This window comes from Ischnura elegans (genome assembly GCF_921293095.1).
Source record: "Ischnura elegans chromosome 13 unlocalized genomic scaffold, ioIscEleg1.1 SUPER_13_unloc_1, whole genome shotgun sequence".
Taxonomy (NCBI): Eukaryota; Metazoa; Arthropoda; class Insecta; order Odonata; family Coenagrionidae; genus Ischnura; species Ischnura elegans.
In genome coordinates this window covers 10,348,517-10,374,583 of record NW_025791657.1, presented here as the reverse complement: position 1 = coordinate 10,374,583, position 26,067 = coordinate 10,348,517, and the positions used below count along the sequence as shown (strand labels likewise).

General features: G+C 36.7%; 1 long non-coding RNA gene across 2 annotated transcripts; it reads left to right on the top strand.

Moving 5' to 3' along the window:
* Positions 1-2,153: 2,153 nt before the first annotated feature.
* Positions 2,154-24,078, top strand: LOC124172353. Of its 2 annotated transcripts, none has more exons than XR_006868136.1 (4): positions 2,154-2,279; positions 2,398-2,535; positions 19,492-19,690; positions 23,101-24,078. It is a non-coding gene; the product is annotated as an uncharacterized LOC124172353 (long non-coding RNA). The 2 variants fall into 2 exon arrangements; XR_006868135.1 differs by having other exon boundaries at positions 23,125-24,077.
* The last annotated feature ends 1,989 nt before the right edge of the window (positions 24,079-26,067 follow it).

Sequence of the window (26,067 nt, the reverse complement as noted above, 5' to 3'; positions counted from 1 at the left end):
GATTTAAAAAAATTAGGAGTAGACATGCTATGAAGATTTCTCGTTCCGCAAATATTGAGGATGCCTTCATTAGGTTGCTAATTTATTCAGATCCTCTCATTTCATCCAAACGTCAACAAAGTACAAAGAAAAGTAATGGTATTTCTGCTGAAGTTTTGTAATTATTAAAAGAGCCATGTGAAACCAGGAGAAAGTGAGGTAGATTATAGCAGTGAAATCGAAACGTCAGACAGTGACTAATAATATGGTAACATTACTGTGAATATTATCATTCTGCCGCAGGGAAAATTACATGCATTCAAAATTTTGACTCTTATATTAATATTAATTAAACTTTTAGCCACCTTTACCATTTGTATAAAACTATTATTTTTCTCTACTTCGCTTGTACTGAGTGAATTAATGAAATAGACATTTTATTTTATTTGAATGTTTGTAGCCTTGCTCTGCTCATATTTGTTTTTGTTTTGTCTTGAGGAATGATTTAAATACCTGATCGTATACAATAAAATCATTTATATCTCTTTTCTATATTTTACTTCTGCCTCAGTCAAAATCAACAAAATTTGTGCGGAATCGAATTCGTGGAGGCGGGTGATCACGGTAAGTTTCTTTGTTAGCCGCACGTACGCTGTGGCATGTACTGCCATTAACCGCCTCCCCGCAAACAAAAGTGCCATTATTTTCTACGATTTGGAAGATATAGTTTTGGAGACAATCACAATTCCTGGGCAAGTAAAAGGAAGTACCATTATCGGATGTGCATGCAAGGTTGCCATTGTCAAACCGCTGGTTTAGGACTAGACCCTAACTACCGTCAAATGGTATTGAATGGCTAAAATTGAGTTTAAAGCGAATTTATACTTAAAAATATCATTGGCTAATAATTTTCACTAATAAATTAACAAAAATATGGAGGTAGTTCATATTTTTCCCAAATTTAGAAAAAAATATTTTTTTCCGCCTAGATTGGGTATTCCGCCCACTGTGCGGTGGTGCGATTCATGTTTTCGATTCAAAATCTCATTCACTCTTTGAATCAGGTTTATCGTTAAAGAAATCATCCACTAAGCATTGACATAGATCACAAAATCTAACAAGGAAACTACATTCACTAAGATGATGAGTTAAATGAATTTCATTAGAATTCTCAAAGAAAGGAACACAAAATCCAACGCATGATGAATCGATGGAAAGATATATCACGACTCAATAGCATGGATTGAGAAAAATTTCAACAATTTATGACACGACTGATTATTCTTCGGACAAACATCCACGATAAGATTAATCCATAACGTTCTCTTGTTATTATATGACTATATAATCAACCACACTATAAAACCCAAGTTTTCTAGTTGCCATTTTATCCGCTAACAGCACACCTACAGAGCAGGCCAAACATCGGTGTGTGTGAAGAGTAATTTATTTCTTTAAAAAAATAAAGGACCATTTCATTTAAAATTCATCAAATGTTCAATTGATTTTAGTGGAAAAATGTTTGGTTAAAAGTTATTCAATCACCTGGCAAGAAACGAAATTTAAAGCCCAACTTCGTCGGCCACAAGGTCACATTACATCTACAGTCTTTAAAGAAATGAGAATTTATGAGAGAGAGTTCAAAATTCTCTAATGCAGAATTAAAAAAATTTAAAACATGTGTTATTCAAATAATGCTATAAACCAGAATGATGCATCACATATTGTTGGAAATATTTGATTTTTCGATTTTAGGCCTTTTGCATGCGCAGTCCTCTAGCGGTGGAACACGAAAATGAAGTCCGGTATGTAAACTAATCCTTGCTAGCCTGGTCAGTTAAGTGTTAGGGCTTCAATGAGCGTTGAATACGTGTAAAATCGTAGCCTATAACGTAGGCTACGGTAAAATATTTGACTGTTTTTTCTGTCGAAATGCGATTTATTTTTCAGGTACAATGTAAATGTGAGCTTTTTATGCAATTTTCCTTTATTATTTTGAAGTTTTTGCGTTGGCGTAAGTCATAGAAATGAAAATAATGTATTAGAAATTTGTAAATAACAGAGTGCTGTGTGCATGGTTTGTTTGAGGAGTGAACTGGTTTAGAGATAGAATGAGTTATTGCTGTGAAAATATTAGTATTACCACTGGGAATTTCTCTGAGTCTTCAGAAAGGAATTTCGAGGGCACTCCGTGCAGACTTTGCATGAAGAAAAATGTTTATTATTACAACATATTCTTTTCAATTGCTGGAAGCCAGATAACTGTGAAGGGTGCCTTAGGCGATTTTGTTGACTTACAAGTAAGTGAGGGTTTACATTTTACTGATCTCCTTTTTTATTGTTTTATTCCGTTTTATGGGTATGTTTTCTACAACAAGTCTGTAATCTCTCGCGGATATGTTTTCATTCCTTTCGTAGGTTGCTGTTGGAGATGGCCTGCATGCCACTATATGTACACTGTGCTTGATAAAGCTCATCGAAGTCAATAATTTCAGAAATATTTGTCATGAATCGGACGCAGAACTGACATAATTTTCGTGTAGAAATTACCTGAGGGTGAGTGCATCTTATTTTATTTCATTGGAAGCCTGGTGTAACTTTCAAATAATGTGAAATCATTCACGTAACCCGATATTAACTTGTTCGTGTTAACTTAACTTGTAGCCCGGCCTTAATAGTTTAAAGTTCGTATGGACTGGAATGAAATTTTTGTAAAATGTTTGTACTTGTGGTTTCAAGAGATTATAGCAATAACTTGAAAATGTAATGATTCGTGTATTTGATAATTCACTTGCCAAGGCGGGCGATGTATTTGTTTGCACAGTACATTAACACGTACGGGTTAATGTCTAAATGTATGAACGCGAGAGTGAACGCCATAATGCACTGTGTGACCACCCAGCTTTTGCGGATGCATGCACAGAAAATATAACTTGTTCTAATTTGGTTCATGCAATCGCACATGTACAGTTCCGGTCAGCAAAAATCATTCAAGAAAACGTACATTAACTCATACCTGTTCATGCATCGTGGAAACAGGCCTAAATGCTTAGTGACTGCATCAATGTATTACATGAAAAATCAACTGAAAAGCACTTCTTATTAGAGACCAAAACTTTATGTAGCATTAAATTTATTAATTAACAATATTAAATGTTATGATAGGACCCCGCCAATGATCGACGGAGCAGTGAAAAAAGTCCAATTTCCCACATTGTGTTTCCGAATCCTGACGAGGCATTAATTAACTAGCTCTTGATACCTCAATGGGGACGACCGAAGTCGCTTTTTATTTTGGTGTAACAAGTGTTTACAATTCATTCTGTCATAAAAGTGAATAATTTGAATTTACCAATGACCAACTCATAACACTCATCAATGAACGTGAAGAATTTTGTGGAATATGTTTTGATATATTTCTTTTGTTTCTTACCTCCTCTTTGGTTTTACAACAGAATAATTCAGCTGCAAAGAATATCCAATGAGGCATTTCAACAAATAGATTTAAATATTTTAAAACAAGTTGAGAAAGTTGATTTGACATACCTGGCTATTTAGTGTGCTTGTTCGTTACTATGTAACAATATTATTTACGAATGCATTTTTTTCATGATTGATTGATGTGATAACTTTATTATTTTCTAAAATTATACATGCCAGATATTTATTTAAAAAAATTTGTGCTCGCATTTAAAAATGTTTATTCAAATACTTGTTTGTTTAATAATGTTTTGTGTACATAATATTGGTGCTGTCAAAAATGAAAGTGTGGTATACATTTATTGCTCGGGAAAATGGGCTCATTCCCATAGGTGTGTTATTTCTAACAGATATTTTTGCTGTGAAATACTATTTTATATATATTTAGATGTTTTTCCCATGCAGTAGCCCTCATAATTCTTGCAAGGGATATTAAACTGCAGTGCTTTTTAAAGCAGTGGAGGTCGTTGCTTCACCGTTCTTACTTAAAGGTCTGTTTACTCCATGCATTTACCTGCACTATTATTTTCTAAATATATGAACCCATGAAGGTGAACAAAAATGCACTGTGTAACCACACACAACTTGTGTGAATGCATGAGTAGAAAATAGATCCTGTTCTGATATGCTCAACGCATATGTACACATGGGTCATTCCATGTCAACTCAACCAATTTTTCAGGGCTCTCACGCTCACCATCTTAGATTTTGATCATTTTTTCCTTGTTTTTAGTTTCAACCTTAGTTAAGAAAAATCCAAAATATTAATGACCCATTGCAAGTATTTTCCAAGGTATGAGTGTTTGAAGTCAATGAGGCACACACAAAAATTCTGTGCAACAGTCGAATTATTCAAAACTACCATATTTGTGCCCCTGAAAAACCTAAACCAAATGAGCAAAGATAGTAAAAATTTTAGAGGCTATAAACATGCTGCTATAGTTATCAAATTTGTTATCTAAACGATTTCACTTGAAAACATTTTTTTCTACAAATGTTCAAAAATTGCACTTTTAACAAATTTCGACAAAAAAGTGACATTTTCAAACACATGTCAAAATCAGATATATCAAATGAAAGCCATAAAAATCTCTGTAAGAATGGTAAAGACCAACAACTTTAAAATAGAGTGAGGTTTAGGGCAATTTTGAATTTATTTGTTGATGAATCTTATGAAAATGATCATTCCACTTCATGTTTTCTGTTGAAAAATGCCACATTTTAAACTTCTAATAACAAAAAAGCAACACCAATTAGGGGGCTGAGTTTTTTAATATAACCTGCACTATCCTCCCTTTTTAAGGAAAATTAAACCAGAAGTTGATCCCATGATTGATACTGCTTCTATGATTTATTTTAGTGATGGTTGTAAAATGGTGGGCTACATCACTTATTTTTCAGGGCTTCCCCCAAAAGGTGATTAGAATTTGAGCATTGACGTTCCTGTAAACCCATATCATTCTTTAATTTAGCAGCCAATCTATTTTTAATTTTCAAAGAATATAAAATTGCAACATATTAGCAAATATATGGACTTAATAGATATTTGCAATTCGGCAGAAAAACTGGTTGAATATGTACCTATTTGTAGAATTAGTACATACGTCTGACCTCTAAGCCTGATGGTAAGCGTCCTCAACTGCATGAATAACATAGCCAATGTACCATCTGTCTTCATACACCAAGGCGACTTAAGTTCCAGGATTTTTAATAATGTCCTTGGCTCATGATTATGCATTTCTATTTAAAATCAGCTTTTTTCGGCACTCTGATCTTGAGCAGAGAAAGTCCACTGATTTGTAACTCATTTTAACTGATTGAAAATTTACAGTAATGAGATCTTTTCCCTTAATTGTTTTAGATTTTTTAAACTCCATGTTCAATTTTGGTTTCCAAATCTCTACATCATCACTGAAAACAAATGATGTTTTTATGCCTTCAAAATTTTTATCAACCCACTCAAAGAAATCACACACTGATAAAATGTCTACTGGGTCGCTGTAAACAGGCGCTTGTTGGTTGACTTTTTACAGTTCCCCCGAATCCATCGCAAGTTATATAATTAACTTATCTGATATAGGCATAGAGGACACATTTTCATCAACTTTATGATAGATAGCAATTGGATGAACTGTTGCCTAACGGTTGTCCAAGTAAAATTATGACCTCAGTGATATTAAAATCTTCTTTAAGGTTTGTCCTGAGATACAGCAGTAAAATGATCAATCTTAAGGTCGTCCACCATTTTGGCAAGCCGGTCTATATAATCGCGTACATTTACTTGTGTGTTCTCAATTATTGTTTGATCTATAAATGTCCTCTAAGAATAAGTAAGAGTTAAATCATCAGATAACTCCTCGGCTAAATGTTTGCACAGCAATTCACACAGCTGCTTTTTACCAGAGCACTGCTCACACCTGTGCACCATACACCCATTGTCATCTATATCACAAACTAAACACATCCTTGCTTTTTTATTCCATTTTAACAGAAGGAAGTACATCTAGCATAAGCGTAACATTATGGTGCTCCATACAAACACATATTGAATGGGTACCTCTTGCTCCAACTGTCACACACCATTTGGGATATATTTGACAAACCTACTTTTAATTGGGTGATTTGCTGCTTAAAAATAATTTACCACTCTGAAAAGTTACATAAAAGTAATTCTTTTTGAAAATGCACTATCTGGCCTTCAATAACAATAGTCACAGTGCCTCTCTTTCCAGGACAAATGCTGCTAAACTCATCACTTTCATAAATTATGATAACACCTTTTTTGATATTATTAGCTAACGGTTTTCCTTTTTTCCAGAGCACATATGGAAGTATACATTTCCTTGTCCTCAGATCTTGAGCTTGCTTCACTTGCTATTTAGTGACACTGCATACTTCAGCAGTTTTTTATATAGTCCCTATTGTTGGCACCAGCGTAAGAACTGACAACTGCTTTTCCCAGTTTGATTCTTTACATTTTTTGAGATCCTCTATCATTGCATTGTAATCAGAACAATTATCACATTTAGACTCTGTCTTAATTATGAAAACTTTTCCCTGGAGCATCTAAGCAAGTGCTCACTTTTTCTTCCAGAAGTGGATTGACTATTTGACAAGAGTGAATTTCGTTCCTGCCATAACTTAATCTATTAGTCTTACTCACTTTTGAACTTTTGATTATGGAACAGCTAAGACCTCTGAAACTTGTATTAATATCCTTCAATGTACATCTTCATGCTTGATACACTGTGGTGGGCAGTATGCATCTTCAACCTGAATGTCCACAAAACTTGAATCCAAAGCTACACATCAAGGGTATAACTTTTGACCAAACTTCACAGATTTTCCGCTCTACATTTCAATTTTTCTTGCTGTCTGCACACTAATTTCCCTTAAGCTTTTTCTGAGCTGTCTAGAATGTTCCCAAAGGGGGTTGCAGCATCATGGTAAAAATGCATATTTTTCCAAACGAACACACTTGTGAAGGAAATAAACCTAAAAATCTGGTGAGATAGTTCCTGTAGAGGAGATATGACGAAACACCCTTCTCCATAGTAAGCTACCTTTCAATTCCAATCGAAGATCATTTAAGTTGCACAGTCTTTGTTCTTGAGTGTAAGTGGTCTAGTGACATTCATCTTCCAAAACTTTTCCAGCAAAGTAGATATAAAAACCCCCATTCCATAAAACACGAAACTTTAAACTAAAAATTCACAAACTCCGGGGATGTCTAAATTTGTAAAATTAGTAGTCAACACACTAGAACTCTAATCTTCAATGTCAAAGGCTGATGGTCGAAAAGATGTCTACTCTGTGTTGAGAGCTGAAGCATAGCAACATGAAACTAGGGATTCCAATGAAAGTAACTAACACATTGAAAGTGTTCAACCTCAAAAGCAGGCTTGAACTCCAAATGTCTAAATGTCTCCATTTCCAATGTATTTTCATCATGCACCTGGACATGAATGAGTTAAAAGTGAGTGAGTAAAAGCAGTGAAAAACACAGGTATTACCATTGGGAATTTCTCCCAGTCCTTACGAAGGAATGGGTTACACAAAAATAAAAAGCTATTTTTTTCAAGTTTAGTTGAGTAAATTAAAGTTATTAGCATATACAATATAATACTTTTGCATATAAAATGTATATGCATTATAAATAATTCATGATTCTCAATATTCTTGTTGCTAAAGAGCTTCTAAGTTCCCAACAATTACCAAATTATTTCATGCTGTAAAAACGCCCTGTGACATCAGCGAGAAAGCAGACTCACTCCATGACAATAACAAAACAGTAACAATGATAACAAATGTCTATGACGATAATGATTCATAACTTCAACGGTGTGTCAAAAACAGTTGTTAATAGTTTTAAAGTTTTTATGGTGCTTGTATTGCATAATGGATGACTCTGACTTTGTAAAGACGCATCCTGGGAAAATTCTGATGGTAGATTAATTCATGGCCACCTATTTCTTCTCTAGTAATGAAGATTTCTTGGTGCGGAGTTGAGAAGCCACAAAATTGAAATGTAACATAAATTAAATCAATAATCTCATTCGCTGGTAATCTAAAGCTTGGTTTGTGTCTCATTTAACTACTGTCATTTACTCATTGCTTTTAATGTGTACTTTAGTGGTGATGATACTTATTGATGATGTTTGATGGTACATTACTTTTAATGGTGCAATATTGGAATATATGATGTTAACGTTTTGGAGAAATACAACAGATCATATTTTACGCCAATTTACTTAGCATCCCTAAGGTCTATAAGAGAGACATACCGTGTTTCAGTAGTTTGTTAGGTTCAGGTGTTAATAAATTTGAACGTTTGCACTGTTGGGGCTAAGGAGACACCAGAATATTAAGTGAGAGCAATAACCTTATACTGTGGAAATCTCCGTGGATGAGGAGGATGAAAAAGTAATAAGCGCTATTAGTCTTCCAGTTTGCATACATTCTTTAAATCTGTCAATTATTCAGGATTAATATTTCACATAGCTGATGATGGAATTAAGATATTAAAAAATAAATTTTGTTGAGAGATGCATAGGTTTTACTAAAACTTGGATAAATAGTCTACTGGCACCATGTAAACTATTGTTTACTGGCCTCTGATGTCACGCTCAGCCAACCCGGCGTTACTCGCCTGAGATTCGGAATCAAGGTTACTCGAGTGGGGTGCTCCTGAAACCACATAGAACATTAAAAAAATATGGGTTAGACAATATTTTATCTGAAAAAATTTCTAGGATTAATGTATTTTTAAGTATAGCTTCATTGAATCTACAATGGGTTATGGCATAAAAGAGTAAACAATTTAATTATTGTTATTATTAGTACCCAAATGCAGTACAATATAGATGAACAAATGGAATTAGATTTTATAGTGAATGAATCTAATAGAAGGGAAAAATTTAAGTTTGAGTTTAGCATTTAATCATATGAAAGTACTTATGGATTATAGTGTTGACATGTCTGAAACAATGACACTGTGACCCGGTGCTCCATCTGAGAAATTTTTGTTCACACTTCAAATACGTACCCGATAATACTTGGATTATCCTGAGATTATTCTTGGTGGTGTTCCCTCCAAAATTTTTAACCTATTTCTCATCTGTCTCCTACGAAATTTACTTTCTTAGAATCTTCAATATGCACTGTGAATAATGTTATCATGGCATATGCATGGTAGTCATTTTTTGCCGTGTGCTGACTCATATTTCCGAAACCTATCAAAGTTTCCTAGTCTAGGTTTCTAATGAAGATAAACACATATTGATATTTTTACACCTAATTTTCCTCGTCAGTGATCCTTAGAATTTTTCTTACAGTCCTTGGAAATATAAATCATATTGCTCACGTACATCCAATTATTGCGCGAGCAACAGAACAATTTTGTTTTAATGTCTTTATTCTGCGGACAAACAATACATCTACTACTTCTTCCTTTTCTTTGCTTCATTGCACTTTCACGTGTTGATAAATCAGCAAAATAAGCTGTCTTTCTTTTCAGCACACTTGAGATCACTTTATTTCTGATCTTCTCCTTATAAATGACTACCAACTCCCTCAAAAATTTTTGCAGGAATTCTGATCTATACGTCTTGCTTCCTAGATTTATGTTATTGTACAGACTGTCCCAACAGTCGTGTGTCATTTTTGACCTCTAATTTTAGCAACTTCCACTCCAGCAATGTTCGTGAAAATTGTCATACTTATGCGGAAAGGTTCTATGTTTTGTTGAATGCAAGCAAAATTTTAGAATTTTGACCTTACAATGTGGGCTCAAACCAAAATTTTTAATTCGCCTTATGGGATTTCAATGTAAATAAAAGTCGAGATTGAAAAAAGTCAGAATTTCATTGATCAGAATATCAATTCTTAGGTTTTCGGATACAAGGAAAACCAAAAATAACACTTTTGTTCATGAAAATTCAACTGTTGACCCAGTAAGGTCACGGTCAAGGACATATGGGTGACAAAAAGAATAGCATACAATCAAAGGTGTCGATCCATGGGTTTTAAAGGGTGCTTAAGTCATTTTTGCAGTTCATTTATCAGTATTGTTGATTTTTTGACCTAAGGAGGTCACAATGGGGGTCAAGTGTCTTAGAGGTAAACGTCGGGCCATGGTGACTGCCAGCTTGTCAAACCATAGGTTTTTAAGGGTGCTTGTGACAGTTTTGTAGTTCATTTATCGGTATTGTTGATTTTTTGACCTCCATAGGTTATAATGTGAGTCAAAGCTCATAAAGGCATGCTTTGATATATCAAGGAAACTAATGTCCCCAACCAAAGGGTGACCAAGTGAGTGAATAGTGCCCATTTTGTTAAGTCGTTAACCTCCTGAGGTCATAAGGTGGCCAACATTCACTGAGGTTTGCACAAAAATATCCAGGGAATTAAACTGCTAGCCGGAAGTTTTTCAAGGTTGTCCCAAGGCAATGGAGCGGTAAACACCATGCTAAATTAACCCTTTCACTGCTGTGGACGTACCTAGTACGTCCGCACGGTAGACTGCGGTGGACGTACTTTTTCTTCCTCCCTGCCATGCGGTCAGCACTTTCGCCGAAGCACTTCGAAGGGACCCACTAATCCAGGACCCTTTCCTCGACGAACTCCCCCACGCAGGGCCGTCTCATCGGCCCTACCAGCGGGGGCCCTACCTCCGGAAAAGTGATCGCTCTGACTACAATTTGAAAATCAATCAATCAATCCGATCGTCACAAAATGATTGTTTTCATTGCACACCTGCCAATCAAGCAATCAAGTACGTCTTTGAACCCTGTTTCTGCGATGAAAAATACCGATTTTGCTAACTTTGATATAATGGCAGTTTCCAGTGGTCCGCAGCCACGTTTTGTTGCAAAGTTAACGAAATCGTTATTTTTCATCGCAGAAACACGGTTCAAAGGCGTACTTGATTGCTTGATTGGCAGGAGTGCAATGAAAACAATCATTTTGTGATGATCGGATTGATTGATTGATTTTCAAATTTTAGTCAGAGCGGTCACTTTTCCGGAGGTAGGGCCCCCACTGGTAGGGCCGATGAGACGGTCTTGCGGGGGTGAGTTCGTCGAGGATAGGGTCGCGGATTAGCGACCCTTCAGAAGGTGTACCACACCCATCTTGGAAGTACCTGCTCCATGGGCTAGGAAACACATTTTAACATTTTCGCCGCATGTGAGGAGAAGGTTTCCGGAGATTGAACAGCAGTGAAAGGGTTAAAGGTTTAAAATGTGTTTGAAAGGTTGGTGCCGTTCCCATTTCAGAGTTACTAAATTAGTGATTAAGAAGGGTATGGTGGGTTGATTTGAGCCAATTTCAAATCTAACTGTGCATTAAAATGAATGTAAAATTTTGGTTTATATTAATGAGAAGGTAAAAGTCATATGTATAAATAATAATAAAAATAAATATAAAGCACCCATTATTCAATGAGCCCTTCCTCCCGTGCCAAGCATAATTTAATTCACTTGACAAATGATCCAGTAAAAACGTCCTCAAGCATAATTGGGGCAATAAACTCTGCACATCGTATTATATCTCTTTTCTCTTCTTCAACATTATTAAATGTTTTTTACACAGTAACTGCTTTAAAAATCCCCATAAAAAGAAATCGCACGGAGTGAGGTTGGGGTTTCTTGGTGGCCACTCAACTTCTGTCCCCATGGACATCAGCTGATTTCCAAACTTCTCTTTCAGCACATTGAGGACTGCCTTAGACCTGTGTGCAGGAGCTCCAACCTGCTGCAACCACACTTCCTCAGCATTTCCTAAGTTTTCACACTCCATATCCCGGGAAAGGCTTTCCTCCAGCATAGCCTGATAGGTGTCTGTCCTCACGTTCTTTTTTCGAAAAAGCATGTCCCAAAAACATGGCTAGCTTAAATGGCCATGAACACCATTACACCATTTCAGTTTAACGACCTCTCACGCTGTACCTTGGGATTACTTGTCACCCAATATCGTGTGTGTGTTGAAAAGACAGCACCATTTTAAAAAAATATTGCTTCGTCTAAAAGCATAAGCTGAAACATTAAGGCAGTGGATGAATTTAATTTTTAATATAGATACATCATACAAGTTGATATAATATTATCAAAAGACAGTAAGAGCAAATAAAAATAACATAAACAACAGAATGAATAAGATACTAACCTTAAATGTGATCAAAGGGTTTTCATTAAGCTTGTCAATCATCCAGTTGCTGAAATGGTTTCGATAGCCATGATCTCCTTCACGAAGCTCCTGCACTATTCCTATTTTTTAAGGCCTCAAGTTTAGAATTTTTAAAGGGTGTTGTAACACAGATCTGGAAATGTGCAATGAAAGTGCACGATGGTGGATGTATCTTGATGGCTAAAGACTGAAGCCACAACTGTGTTTCTGTGCTTTGATAAGATTGTTGGGTGTCCTTTACAATTCCTCATCTTAAGATGTTCCATGATGAAACAATTTCCCTTCCTAAATTTTTCATATAACGTGTGGTCCTCTGTTCTTCTAAGGCAAACGCCAATGCTCAAAGAAAATTTTACGAATCGTTTTGATAGCTGACTTTCCGTTTAATATGTAAGTCTCGATTATATCCGCCCGGATTGCGGGAGTAAGGCTCTTCATGGTGGTTCTTTCCAGTATGACTAAAGACAAACAATGCCAAAGAGACATGCAGCTTAAGAGTTTCCCAAATGGGTAACATTGTTGCTGAGGTAAGGGTGCCTGCATGAAAATACTTGAAAAATGCATCAAACAGTTTTTGAGGCATACAATAAGGTTAATGTGTAACTTATGTTGGGTAATGATATGTGGACAGCGCTATACCTTAGAACAACTTTTGAAACCTTTTGTCTGTAATGTTAGTTGTCCTGATATTCCCACGAACAATTCTTTGACATTTGACCCCTACGTATTCATCGGAGGTCAAAAACTAACAAGAGGGATATGTTTATTGCTCCACTGTCTTGGGCATCCTTAAAAACTCCTTGAGTTATATGTGACTTATTTCAAATTGAAGTAAGTAGTTTTTTTGTTTATTTCTATAATGCATTTAGAATTATGGTAATTGTTGAGGTGTAATTGTTAGACCGAACTAGAGATATTGTCGCTGTGAGGCCCTAAACTTAAAGGATTTTTTCTCATACTTCAGCCCTTATCGAGCCATACTTTGACTATCGATTGACTTTCGTGACTCGGCATCGTTGTTCAACGATCGCAATTTCGACTGAGGAGAATTTGAAGAAATGATTTCATTGCACGTATTATTAGTATGAAAAATTTCCCTCCTCTTGATTTGTAGGTTGTGCAGTCAGATGGCTTACCGAGATGCATCTGTTCTGTCTGTCTGGACAAGCTGACGTAAAACAGTATCTATGAGGACTACTGTGTTTTCAGAATCCCCATTGTCAGGAGTAACGCTCCACCTTCCAGCTATAGTTATGATTGGAGGGTAAAAGCCAGGGTTTGGGAGTCCTCCTTGGAGGAAAGTCAGGAGGGATTCCTCCCAACTCCTTACCTCCGAAACTCTTGGGAGGAGAACTCTGTTCAGAGGAAATACAAAAACTCTGAGAGTTTTTTTCTCCTCCAACATATGTGAAGAGGAGAATGAAAAGGCTTTCCTCCGAAAAGAGTTTCCTCCCAAATGAGCTAGAGCAATACAAAAAAAGTATTTACGGCACATGAGGCAAAGCTCTGGACAGAGTGGAGACATGCGGTCAGCACTTACGCCGAAGCACTTCGAAGGGTCGCTAATCCGCGACCAGCTCACCCACGCAGGACCGTCTCCTCGACCCTACGAGCAGGCAGACTACCTCCCGAAAAGTGACCTCTCCGACTGCAAGTTGAAAATCAATTACTCAATCCGATCATCAAAGAATGATTGTTTTCATCGCACTCCCGAAAATCATGCAATCAAGTACGTCTTTGAACCGTGTTTCTGCGATGAAAAATAAAGATTTTGTTAACTTTGCTGAAATGGCTATTTTTCCGGTTTTCCGCAGCCACGTTTCTAGAAAAGTTAACAAAATCGTTATTTTTCATCGTAGAAACACGGTTCAAAGACGTACTTGATTGCTTGATTGGCAGGAGTGCGATGAAAACAATTACTTTTGATGATCAGATTGAGTAATTGAATTAGAAATCGCAGTCAGAGTGGTCATTTTTCGGGAGGTAGGCCCCCCGCTGATAGGGTCGAGGAGACGGTCCTGCGTGGATGAGCTCGTCGAGGATAGGACGTTTTTTGGACGGTGTGGTGTGCATGTGGGAGTCCAAATGCATGCTGCATGCTGGTGATTGATCACCCCCTGCCAAACACCCTAGAGGTGGCTCGCAGGGTATTATGTAGATGTAGATGTAGTTTGCGGTTGGTGAAACGTTGCGTATACGCAACGTTGGGAGTTCCCCAGGTCAAATGAGCCGTTTTGCTTTTCTTTCGGAACTCTTTTATTTTTGCAAATAATTCGCTTTTATTGTAACCCAAATATATAATTAACCCAAAATATTGATTAAAATTGGTATTGTTCATGCATTTTAGAAGACAAATCGGTATGTAAATGAATATAGCACTTTTGGTAATCACTAAACATGTGACTGCTACAAACTCGGCATCTTCGTCTTGAATTTTATCGTCACGAACAATATTGTGGCCAACCTTGTCTTTCCTTACTGTATTTCGCAAACTATTTATTCCGTTATTCGCCGGGATATCCCCGTTCCGTTCCACAAAGTATTTATAAAAATGTATACTATTTGACCGGTTTCGGCTATTAAACCATTATAAAGTACAGAAAATAAAAAGAAACCGGTCAAATAACAGGAATTTTTATATCGCGGAAATAACAAAGTGTGTGCTATTGATAATGAGTAACTGCTCCTTCACTTTCGCCAAAAAATGGCATCATCTTCTCGTCAAAAGATAATTTATGAGAAATTGCGTCAAACCGTAGAAATATTTGGTTGAGCTCGCAAAGTATGGACGTATCTTAGAAAACTTATCCCCCTGGTCCAAACTTTTGTTACCAGTCAGGCGTAAGAACATTTTAGGTTCAACAAAACGCTTCCGGGACATCGTTTGACGCACATTATGAACGCGTCCTTACTCCAGTAATATTTTTTGCTAAGGTGTAATAACCACTAAACATCAGAACGGAAGAAATACCACGCTATTGGAATATTTTCTGAGAATTCACGCACTATGATCTCTGGCGATAGTGAACAACTTAGGCTGCAAATGTGAGTTCAGGTAATTTGGAGGGAACGATTGTTCAACAGACAACCGCAGATATAGTAAAAGCAGATGGAACGGAACATCGCCCCTTCTATATGCCGTAATACCCAGAAAGCCCTTTACCTGAGTCAAAATACCAAGAAATATTTTTCTTGGTATCCCAATGCATTCATAGTCACTCATAGTTCTCAAAAAATTTCTTTCGGAATGACCTGCACCCTCATTTGGAGCCTTACCAGCTCATTATCGTCAGCGGCCAGTGGGCATGAATTTCTCAGAAAATACTGAGATAGTGTGATCCCTCTTATCTCTCCATTCATTTTGCTCACTCGCCAACCCCCGCTGTGCACGGAGACCCATTGGTGCCGGGATATCCCCGCCCAGCCTAACTATGCTTTTTACCCTCCCACTACCTTCCCTTTGGATCCTAGTCAACAACACCACGTAAATACGAATTTACGATCTATTTGCTAACCCTCACATACTCACTTGCTTTTTGGATACTTGTCAGCTGTGGTAAGCAGATCATTCTTACCTTAGGATGCCAGTATATCTAGAAATTGCAGACGCCTACAGAAATCATTATATTTTCTGGGCAACTCTACAGCAAAGTTTTTATGCGTCCTTTGTTTAGGTCACAGTAAATTTCCACTATAGTACAAGTAAACACTGATTTAATCTTGCTCGATACGTGAAGTTAAAAATATCAAACAGTCACAACTCGGTGAAAACTCACCACCTGTCAATCATCCTAGTAAAGACCCTTCAATACTTATGTAGATGAATATGTAGGACTAAAACATTGTACAATTGCCTGAAACTAAAGTTTCTCCATAAAAAGGTAACATATTCTTGATAAGATTTTCATTTTTCAGCCCAAAAAGAAACGCTCTACACCGCCGCGGCGCGCCGTTTCCCTAGATTACCGGGGTCCTCCCAACGTTGCGTGAGCGCAACACTTGGTTTATTCTTAAATAATTTGAAAACCACTTAGTCAAATTCACCCAATTTGTTGCAATGGCCTAGGATAAAAATGCATCATTGTACTTGCAGAGAGATATAATCATCGAGTGTCTAAGATTTAACATGGATGTTTGTAATTGTTGTATGTTATCAGCCCCGATGTAAAGGCCGAACAGTGCTGTTTTCGGTGGTGTATGAAATAAATAAATAAATAAATAAAAATATGTAAACTTTGAAGATAACCTAAAATAACGACTTACATATAAATGAAAAGGCCATTGTAAAAACAAAAGTTATTAAATTTCTTCCGTGAAAAAATTCATAACATTTTAGAAAGCAATGAACTACCTATATTAAAAATATTAACTACTTATCAATAACAATTGCGGAGAAAAAAATCGCAAAGTTTGCGTTGCGTTCACGCAACGTTAGGAAGAAATGGGTTAAATTTACGATTTTTTAGGATATGCATTAATCAGAATTTATAGCGAAATTCGTTTATAATACCTTTGTATTCATAGGTTGGCAAGAGGCTATTAAAAATAGCCGCTGTAATTTTGGCTCACGACAAAGAACTGAGAGAATCATATTTTATTACATTACGAGGGCTTTTTTCATAGAAGTTAAATCGGATATTCTATCGAATTTCACCGCCAATGTACACTTAGAATGTAGCTAACAGAGTAACGTATATTTTTAGATGTAAATCATTACAATATCGCTCCTATAAACTTGCTAGTAAGTTATAAAAATAACAATTATACATCTAACCTTAGCGTCTCCAAAAATTGTTCTAGGTGATGATCAACTCCGTTAATATGAACGCTAGAATTCCGTTTAAAATTTGTAACCAATCAGCAGAACATACAGAATGAAATTCCTCGCATTGATTTTCAATAAATGCAACATGAAAGTTTTTAGTTATTTTAACTTATAAACAAATAAGTGACCACGAGCCCCTTCCTTGAGTGGGACACTGAGAGCAGGAATGGGCCGCGGTAATCCCCACACGGACAATAGGAAAGGGTCGGACCTCTCGCGCCGAGGGACCCTAATGGCGGTTGGGACCCACTTTTCATTTCCTCCCAGAGTCTTCACAGCATAGCTCTAACAAGAGGAGAACATTTGGTTACCTGAAATAATCCTCAAAATAGCTCTTCCTCCATGACAAAATGTCCTCTTCCTCGATCGGGAGGGAGTATTCTGGCTTCAGAAACGCGTGAGAGTTTTTGGTCTTTCTCCCTTCTCCTATTCTCCCCTCTCGGAGGAGGATCTCAGATTTCCTCTCGGAGTTCCTCCTTGAGGAGGTGAATGTATTGAGAGGAAACAAAAACTCCCAAACCCTGGTAAAAGCCATGGAAAAACAGCTGCTTGATGCTGAAGTTGAGGAAGATCCTCTGGTCAGTGAGTTATTGAGTAAGGAAAACTCTATGTTGAAGATGGCATACTTAACTCTTTCTGCCAAAGAAAAATGTTTTCCATTCTACTCATAGCATTAGAATATTTTTAATCTCTCTCTATTGAGGTGTAATTTTGAGAGGAGTGCACTTCCCTTTTGTTTGCTTCCCTCTGATTTGGGACTCAAGTCAATGGGGTGCCGGGCTGTTACCCCAGGCACTGTAGTAGACCCTCTAGCCCATGAGTCCACCATCAAATTATTGCATTACTAGGTACTGTTTTTAATAGAAATATTATTTACGCCTCACAATAACTTAAATTTGTGTAAAAATAAGTTACATGTTCAATTCCCTTTTGAATTTGAAATGGGTTAGGGAAATTTGGTAACTGTGTGGTAATAACAACGCATGCAAAAAACAATCTCTTGCCAAGGAATTAAAAACTGACTTCCAGTGTCCAGACGGAAAAAGGTCCTAAAGGCATAAGCATATTAAATGTGGCTTTGGTATTCAGTGTCCGGGCAAGAATGCTGTTGGGTTGGGCCTTCCCGAAATTTACAAACAAAAGGCGATTTCATAACAGATATCACTTTCATCGCTGCGTTTACATTCACAGCATCTGTCGCATATGTTAATTTTTTGTTGATGTATGGCTGGTGATTGTTTTATTGTTGGCTTATTAACAGACTGTCAATTTGGTGACATTGAGACCGTGAAAACCTGGAAAAAACGGTGAACTTCAGTATGTAGGCAGAGTGGCAACCCTAAAATCTCCTTTAAATCATAGGTCTAAAGTCATTGTTTTTGCATTTAATATGTCTAACGGATTCATTTGTCTAAAGAATGCAAGGTGAAGCCACTGGTTTCAGAAAAACTCAATATTTTCCTAACATGCAGCCTTATAGCAAATTGACGAAGCTGGGCAGGACATGATGGCTAAATGCTCAAAGAGTACCGTTAGGCATGGCTTCACATCTGAGGGCTTATGCCCTCTCCAGGAATCCCCATGTAGAAGGGGGAAAGCTAGGTAACGCAATTATTTGGCATTCATTTATTTGCATAAGAAATGCTGTGAAGAAAATATGAGGCTTTCGTCTCCCGGGTCAAGAAATGTCCACACACATATTGTTGTCTTTAGTTGAGAAAAGGTTAAATACACTGAAAGCGATATCTTTTTAATTATATTGAATTAGTCACACGATTTCTTTGCTATCAAATATGTAAAGGTGCTTTGCGGCAAGCAATGTTACTTAACCTTATTTATGTACTTACTATAATAGTTCTGTTTTGCATGGATTTTATTGTTATTTTACAAATTAGCAATGTGTTCAATGAATTTCCATTTTGCTATTCCATGTTTCCTTCCTCTGTTTTAAATATTTCCTCAATATGTCACTCAATATGAAGTATGGGCATATAATTGGATTATTTGATTTTTAAAAACATTTTTACACATGTTCACTGTGTTCATTTTACATTGTCACCATAGGTGTATTCAAATTGAGCATTTTGTCATCAATATTTTTGTGGCATTGGAAATAATCCAGAGGTCACTAACATTTTTTTCCCGGTTGCCTGTTTGAACTTGAGAGTAGCTCGTTATGCCAATCTGGAGACATAGGTCCTCCTGATTTTCAACCACGTACATTGTTGGTGTGTTTTTTTATGAGGCGTGGAAGGGGGAGTTGTTTGGCTGATCTTCACCCTGCCTATTGTGGCCACACTTGCCTTGTCATAGTCAATCGCTAGTGTTCCACATGTAATTGATTTGGATTCTCCATGGATAGACCCGAGATTTACGGGCAAATAATGGTGGGAGACAGCCATTTTGTGTGGTTGGTGTCTCTTCTGGGGTGCCACCTTGAGAGAGGCAGGGGAAGTTTTTCTCTTTTTAACGAATCCTTAATGCAACTTGTTTTCTATACTAAATGCTTCCTTTGCTCATAGGTTGTCCGCTGCCATTGGTCTTTGCATATCGGGCCAGAGCATGATGGAATTGCGGAGAGTTTTGCTGGATGTTGGATGCTTCTATTCTCCAATGATATAATCAATAGGATCCATTGACTTGGGGAGGGACGTAAGATTTCACCAGCTGATGAGTAATTTCCATTGGATACTTCTAAGGATGCATTGCTTGACATTGAAGGTTAGTAAGCATGATCTCCACTCCAGCTCAATGGGGAAACATTATTCATCAGCATCATTTAGCAGCCATCAACTGATGGATACAAGGGAGAGTAAGACAATGTTTTCACTCACTTGATTCATAATTATGTCAATTATTCATTTGTGTTACAGTTGCCACTGCGTTCGTGCATTAACATGACATTCATTCTGGTGATTTCATTTCCCTTTCTGGTGATTTCAAATTCCTTTGGTGGATTTCAGGTGATTGACTTCATCACACCTTTTCTTTGGGATTGTAGGGTGAGGGAGAGGTATTTTGAATTGTAAGCTCACAAATTTTGTACTAATATATTTATATATATATGCTATTTCTTCACCTATTGGGCATATGTTCTTACATACATAACCTCCATAATTTATAGCTGGATGGGATGCAGAGACTGCTGGGGGCCGGATATTATCCACATTAACCGGGAAGGCACGCGTTTTCTCATAAATATTTTATGGAGGAGTAAAAACACTTGGTTTTTAACAGTTTCATAATAAGCCTGTAAAAGGGGGTTTCTTTTCCATTTAGGTAATTCCCTGGATAAGATCAAGAAACATTTGCCTGGTAACCTCGATAGGTAATGTGGAATAACCAGGGAATAAGTGGTAACATATGCTGTTGGTAGTTGAGGGAAGTGAATCAACATATTTTTACGCTATATATGTTTATTACATAGGGTTTTGCGACATGAAGTACCATAAACACATGCAAAGGCAGTGTTCACAATATTTTCAAAACTTCTTTACCATTGAATAACTGCTGATTTCCTTCGAAGCTAGAGGAAATATTTTGGCTTCAATGTGTTCGTTGTATTTGGAATCATAAACATTTAGAATGACTTCATTTTGATACATTGATTCAGGAATACAATGTATGATGAATAAAGATGTTTATTCAGCCAGGAAAGTGTGCTTCAAAAAAATAGGTCACGAAGTGACCATTACCGTATCATACCAATACCGTACCATAAGCGTTTCATACCAATTGTAAAAGCTTACATTTAAATTATTTTATTTTCCTTCCATAACTCATCGTTATACCAATTAAGCATTTGCATTTCCTTATGTGGTTATTTTAACTCAGGATGTGATGGATATTACTGTACGTTACGATTCTTAAAAACATTTTCCATCTCCACGGTTTTTCGTTTTTGGTCAATGTCACCATAGCTGTTTCTTTATCAATGACTGTGAAAACATATAGGCTTTAATGAGCGAATGGCATTGAAAGCATTGTAGAAGTCTCTAAATTATAATTTAATTTGCATGCAGCAGCAGTTAAATTAAATCCATTGTAGCATATGAAGCCGCTCTCGATTTCAATAGCTGGTGCATGAGAGAAAGAAGTTTTTAATTGTTGAATAAATGCATTGTAATACTGTTCTTTCGTGGTTGGTGGAGGGGGGTGTTGATTACATGAGCTTCCTTCGGGGTATTGTTGTTGCACTTCCATTTTCCCTGTCAAAGCCTTACATACCTGTAACTGTTTGTCCTGCAATCTTCTTGAGAGGCTATTTTCAATTCCTTGCCAGAGATTTCACTATATTTAATTGTTTGCTTATAATTAATTGTCGACCGTTAAGTTTGACATCCATATTGACCACTCAACATGTCATATCTACAGCTGGGCCCATCTGTTATGAGTAAATTCTTCTGTTAACTGAAAAGCTTGGTTGTTTGTGCATTTAAAGTCATGTATGTGCACGAAACATGAATGTTACGTGATCATGTGCTTATTGGTATAGGTGCTATTGCGGGATATTTAACAAACTGATCATCATTACAAAATAGATTTATTTTAGTTTAATAGCGGCAATCCATATGCCTTCATGAGAGGCACCTTGCATGATACATTAATGCATGAGCTCCAAAAAGGAAGTTCTTTGGAGTGTGCTATTGTACAATTTATTCGCATCACATCAACTTACCCTGATCTCTCGTATGAGTTATTTGATATCATTTTGGCATTTGTTGAAATTCGTGGCAGTTCTGCATGGCTGGTGGTGATTTTTTTGTTCAGGATTATGAATCACTAGTACTTAATGCATGGATTAAAAAAATTAAAAGCCATAACAGCGAGAAACATATTTTTTTTATTTTAGCATGTCAAATATATCATTACATGACATGCTACCAGTGAGTGCTGTAATGAGAAGCACATGGCATCATGTTTCAATGCATGGGCTCTCGAAGGAGGTTTGTTGGAGTACACTAGTATAGCCTATCTACCCATTTCAGCAATTTTTAACCCAGGATTGGGGAGCTCTGTTGTCACATGGAGGGGTGGAAGATTCTCCTTCAATCTTTGATTTCCAGTTTCTATATTATCATGAATGTTAAAGGGACAAGTATTTTTTAAGGGAATGGGGCCTATTTAGGAGAGGTCTTGAGTTATGTTGACATTAGGGTATCCATGATTGGGGATCCTGCCAGTTGGTGAAACTGAAGGGATCGGCAGGCATGGGTTCATTCAAATTGGATTTTTAAATATAAAGCACTCATGTTTAAAAGCCTCGAGTGTGAAATTCATCTCCTTATTTTTAACTCTAATATGTTTACCTGTTGTATGCGTAACCCACCAAAATTGTTTATCATAGTATTGTCTCTCACTTAAGTGGGGATAGTCTCTTTTGATATTTCTCTGTTTTAATTCATCAATAATATATGCGTGGTAGTAAGGTACTATGTACACAAAAATTGAATCTCTATGTCAGCACATTTCATTCTCCATCCTGCAGCTGCCACAATTCCACCAACCATCTAGTAGATGCAATGATTCTCTCAGCAATGGCTTCATATTCTAAGGTGGTATTTTTTTACAAGTCATCATTTTTATATGCAAATTTGATGCATTTCCTTCAGCACAACATGGTTCTTTAGAGATTTACTTTGGCTAATAGTTTTTTGGCAGCTGCATTCGTGTACCAGGGCTTTGGTCATAAGTAGTATGTTCTCGTTTTCTGCAATGCTCCACAGATGTACTGGAGAATACATAATTGGTATAGACCGAAGTCGCATTGCTGCATTGGAATTTGACCCATGTAACCTCTGGTATAATCTCTACCCTCAGTAAGTCTGAACAGTCTCTTGTCCATCCACTTCCCATCCTACCGCTCCCATTAATAAGAGGCTGCAAAATGCTGTAACATCTCTAGGCAATGACTAGAAGTGGTTAGTGGTTATGTAGGCTCATCAGTGCCAGCTGTGGAATTGCCTGTAGGGTCTTATATATTTAGAACTGTGATATACCCACATAAAAATATTAAATTTCCTAATATGCTTAATAGGTATTATTATCTTAATCATCATTTCTAATACATATAATTTTATGCAGCAGTTATTAAGTTTATCCAGTTTGTTTTTCCAATTTTTCTCATGTAGGTATTCTTTACTTGACTGTTCCAGATGGATTTCTTAAAATATGTAAAGGGCAGAGCAGAGGCAAACTAGGACAACAGGAAATCTCTTCCCTCTGTCTATCCAAACAACATTTAGATACTCTGAAGAGAGCCATGCCTCAAGAGTCCCAGAGGCTCAGCTCAAGGCTGTGAAGTGTTGTATGGATGTTAACCCAGAAGTACTTAAGTATGAGACATTCATCTTAATCCAGGCACAGAAGAGACTGGATTTAATGGCAAGAAAGCAGTCTGGATCTGCCCTGCTCACAACTAAGCATCAAGAGGTGAAACCCATGGTGTCCACCTGTGTATTTCACTGTTAAAGTATCTTACCTAACAAATCTCACCTTAGGAATAGGAAAGCAATGAGTGAAATAGTTGTTGAAAGAAATAAAGTGGCCTGAATTTGAACTATTTTACCCAAATCACTAAAAAATGTGAAACAACCTTTGGTAAATTTTGCTGACAAAATTTCGATTGTTTGTGATGAATAAAGATTAATCTCTCCTTTGTGCAAAATAATTTTTGCTTTTGCAAAATAATCTTTTTATCCGTAAATTGCTCATAACTGTGTTTCAATGCTTACATGTGTGTCAACTACTTCATTTTACTGGATGACTTCTACCAAAGTAACTTTCAGTAAGTATTACCCCAGCAATTTCAAGGTATGCAGTTAAGAATTTTATTAATATGCAGAATGTCATTTAAATTAGGTTGTTGATGTGATCATGTCATGGTCTTCGATTGTGAAAGTGTATGTTCTCTATACTTGCACCACAGTGGGCCATCAAATGAGTTTCCTTAAATCGTTAATTTTTGTACAATCTGCATATACTGGAATACAGTAAATTTACCTCTACATTGCAGTCACACTTCTTCTCCTAACTCTGGAAGGGAATATATGCAACTCATGTGCAACGTTACTTTCAGTTGTAATATAATGTTGATTTTGAATTAGCAACTTCTTATTATTTTTTTTCGAAGTTTCACAATAAAAGACCTAGGCTGCTTATACATTATTCTTTAAAAAAATCAGAATTACTCTTCAGTATAACAAGCATTTAATAGTAGCTGTTTAGGAAAGCATTCCCTGCGGAGAGGGGATTTGAGAATACCTCCGCAGTATCCCTGCTTGTCGTAAGAGGCGACTAAAAGGGTTGGTGTCGCATTAACTATGAAAGTTATTGTTACTATGTAATAAAAATGGGTAATAATAATTTATTCCAACCTGGAGGCATTACAGGAATGCAAGTTATAGGTTAGATTAAAACTAAAAGAAGTTATCCTACACACTCTTAAAAAAACTTTGACTGTAGGAATGACAATAGCTGGCATTTAAATACAGACATTGTTGGAGTGTTTTAGATGCACTGGAAGGGCATTGCGCACTTGAATACACAACTCTTGGTCCCTCCTAGAAGAGACTTCACAATTTTGTTGAAGATATGGATCAGTTACCTGTCTAGTTTTATGTTCTCGGTATTACATTTTTTTCAGAAACAAAGATAAATTTTCCCTTGTAAAAACCCATGCACATAAAATACAAATACATGGTACAGTAAGCAATTCTAACTTTTTTTAAAAGAGGGTGGCTATGGCTCCTGAACCTATCATAATGCATAGATCTTACTATTTTATTTTGAATTTTAAAAGTATAAAAATTGAAATGGATCATAGTCATGGAAACCCTTTTAGCGTGAGATTTATCACAGCACTCGTCAACACAAACAACAGAAAACTTTGCATACATGTTCGAGAACTGTTGAGGTGATGTCGTTGTAATTTTCACTGTTATATAGATGGTTATTTTCCCTCCCACTCCTATAGTTAGATAATTTTAAACTCATTAGGTGAAAAGTAGCAGCCAATTACCGCAAGATAGTGGCTTAACTCATTTGAAGTGGGTCGAATCGGCTTGCCCATCATTATGCCTTGATTTTGAAAACGTGATCCGAGAGATCAATCAGGCAGTGGAAGCTGTGAAACCAGGGTTAAGTATTTTTATTGCACCCCCTGAAAGAAATATTCCTCACACGGCTTGACCACACTCTGGTTTCCATCATGAAACCAGAGTGTGGTCAAACAGTTTTATCCCCAGATGTGGAGAAAGTTATTTTAGACAGAATAACAATTTGTTCGGAATGGGGCTACCCATTTGATCGAACCACTGAGTTACTTTGTTAATGGGTACTTACTATACAATTTTTGTATCTGAAAGTTAAACGAGGATATAATCTGCAAGTGGAAATTGTGTAAGAGTATGCACCCCGTTGTGTGGACCAATTGGATCAGATCACTAAAACCATTATTACATCTCACCAATAACAACATTAAGATGGCTAAGGTAATGAATCAGAAATATAGGGCAAGAGGCACAAAATGGCATTGAATACACTGCGATGTTTTTACAAAGTCTATAAGTTAGAGCACAAGAAATTTTAAAAGTGAGCCTATTCACCGCATTCTACGGCAGTGAAAAGACGCATTAGGGGTAGTTAATCCAAAGCCTTGTATGTCAACACAAGTATGAACACAATGAAAATTTAGATATTTTTTGGTGATTCCTGTGGCTGATGACGAGTTGATGTGCCTTGCTGAATTTTCTTGGAAAAAACATATCCATCCAACTGAGACCTATACGCAGCATCCTTTAACCAAGATTTCGCTGCTCTTTCACTCTCAGCTAGATCAGTGTCTAATTTGCAAAGAATGGCTCCTGTGAGGAAAAGACTCAGTTTAGACAAATATAACAGCAAAATAAAAATAGTGATACAAACACTTCACATGAGGCAACACTTCATATGCACAACATTACACTAAGTTTAAAATCCCGTAAGTTCAAATTTATGCCCTGTTTCCACCCTTTACATTCCAAATTTTGACCTGTTCAGGACTTAAAAAACTCACAATTCATACCCCTTTATATTTAGTGGAATACATATAAGGTTTA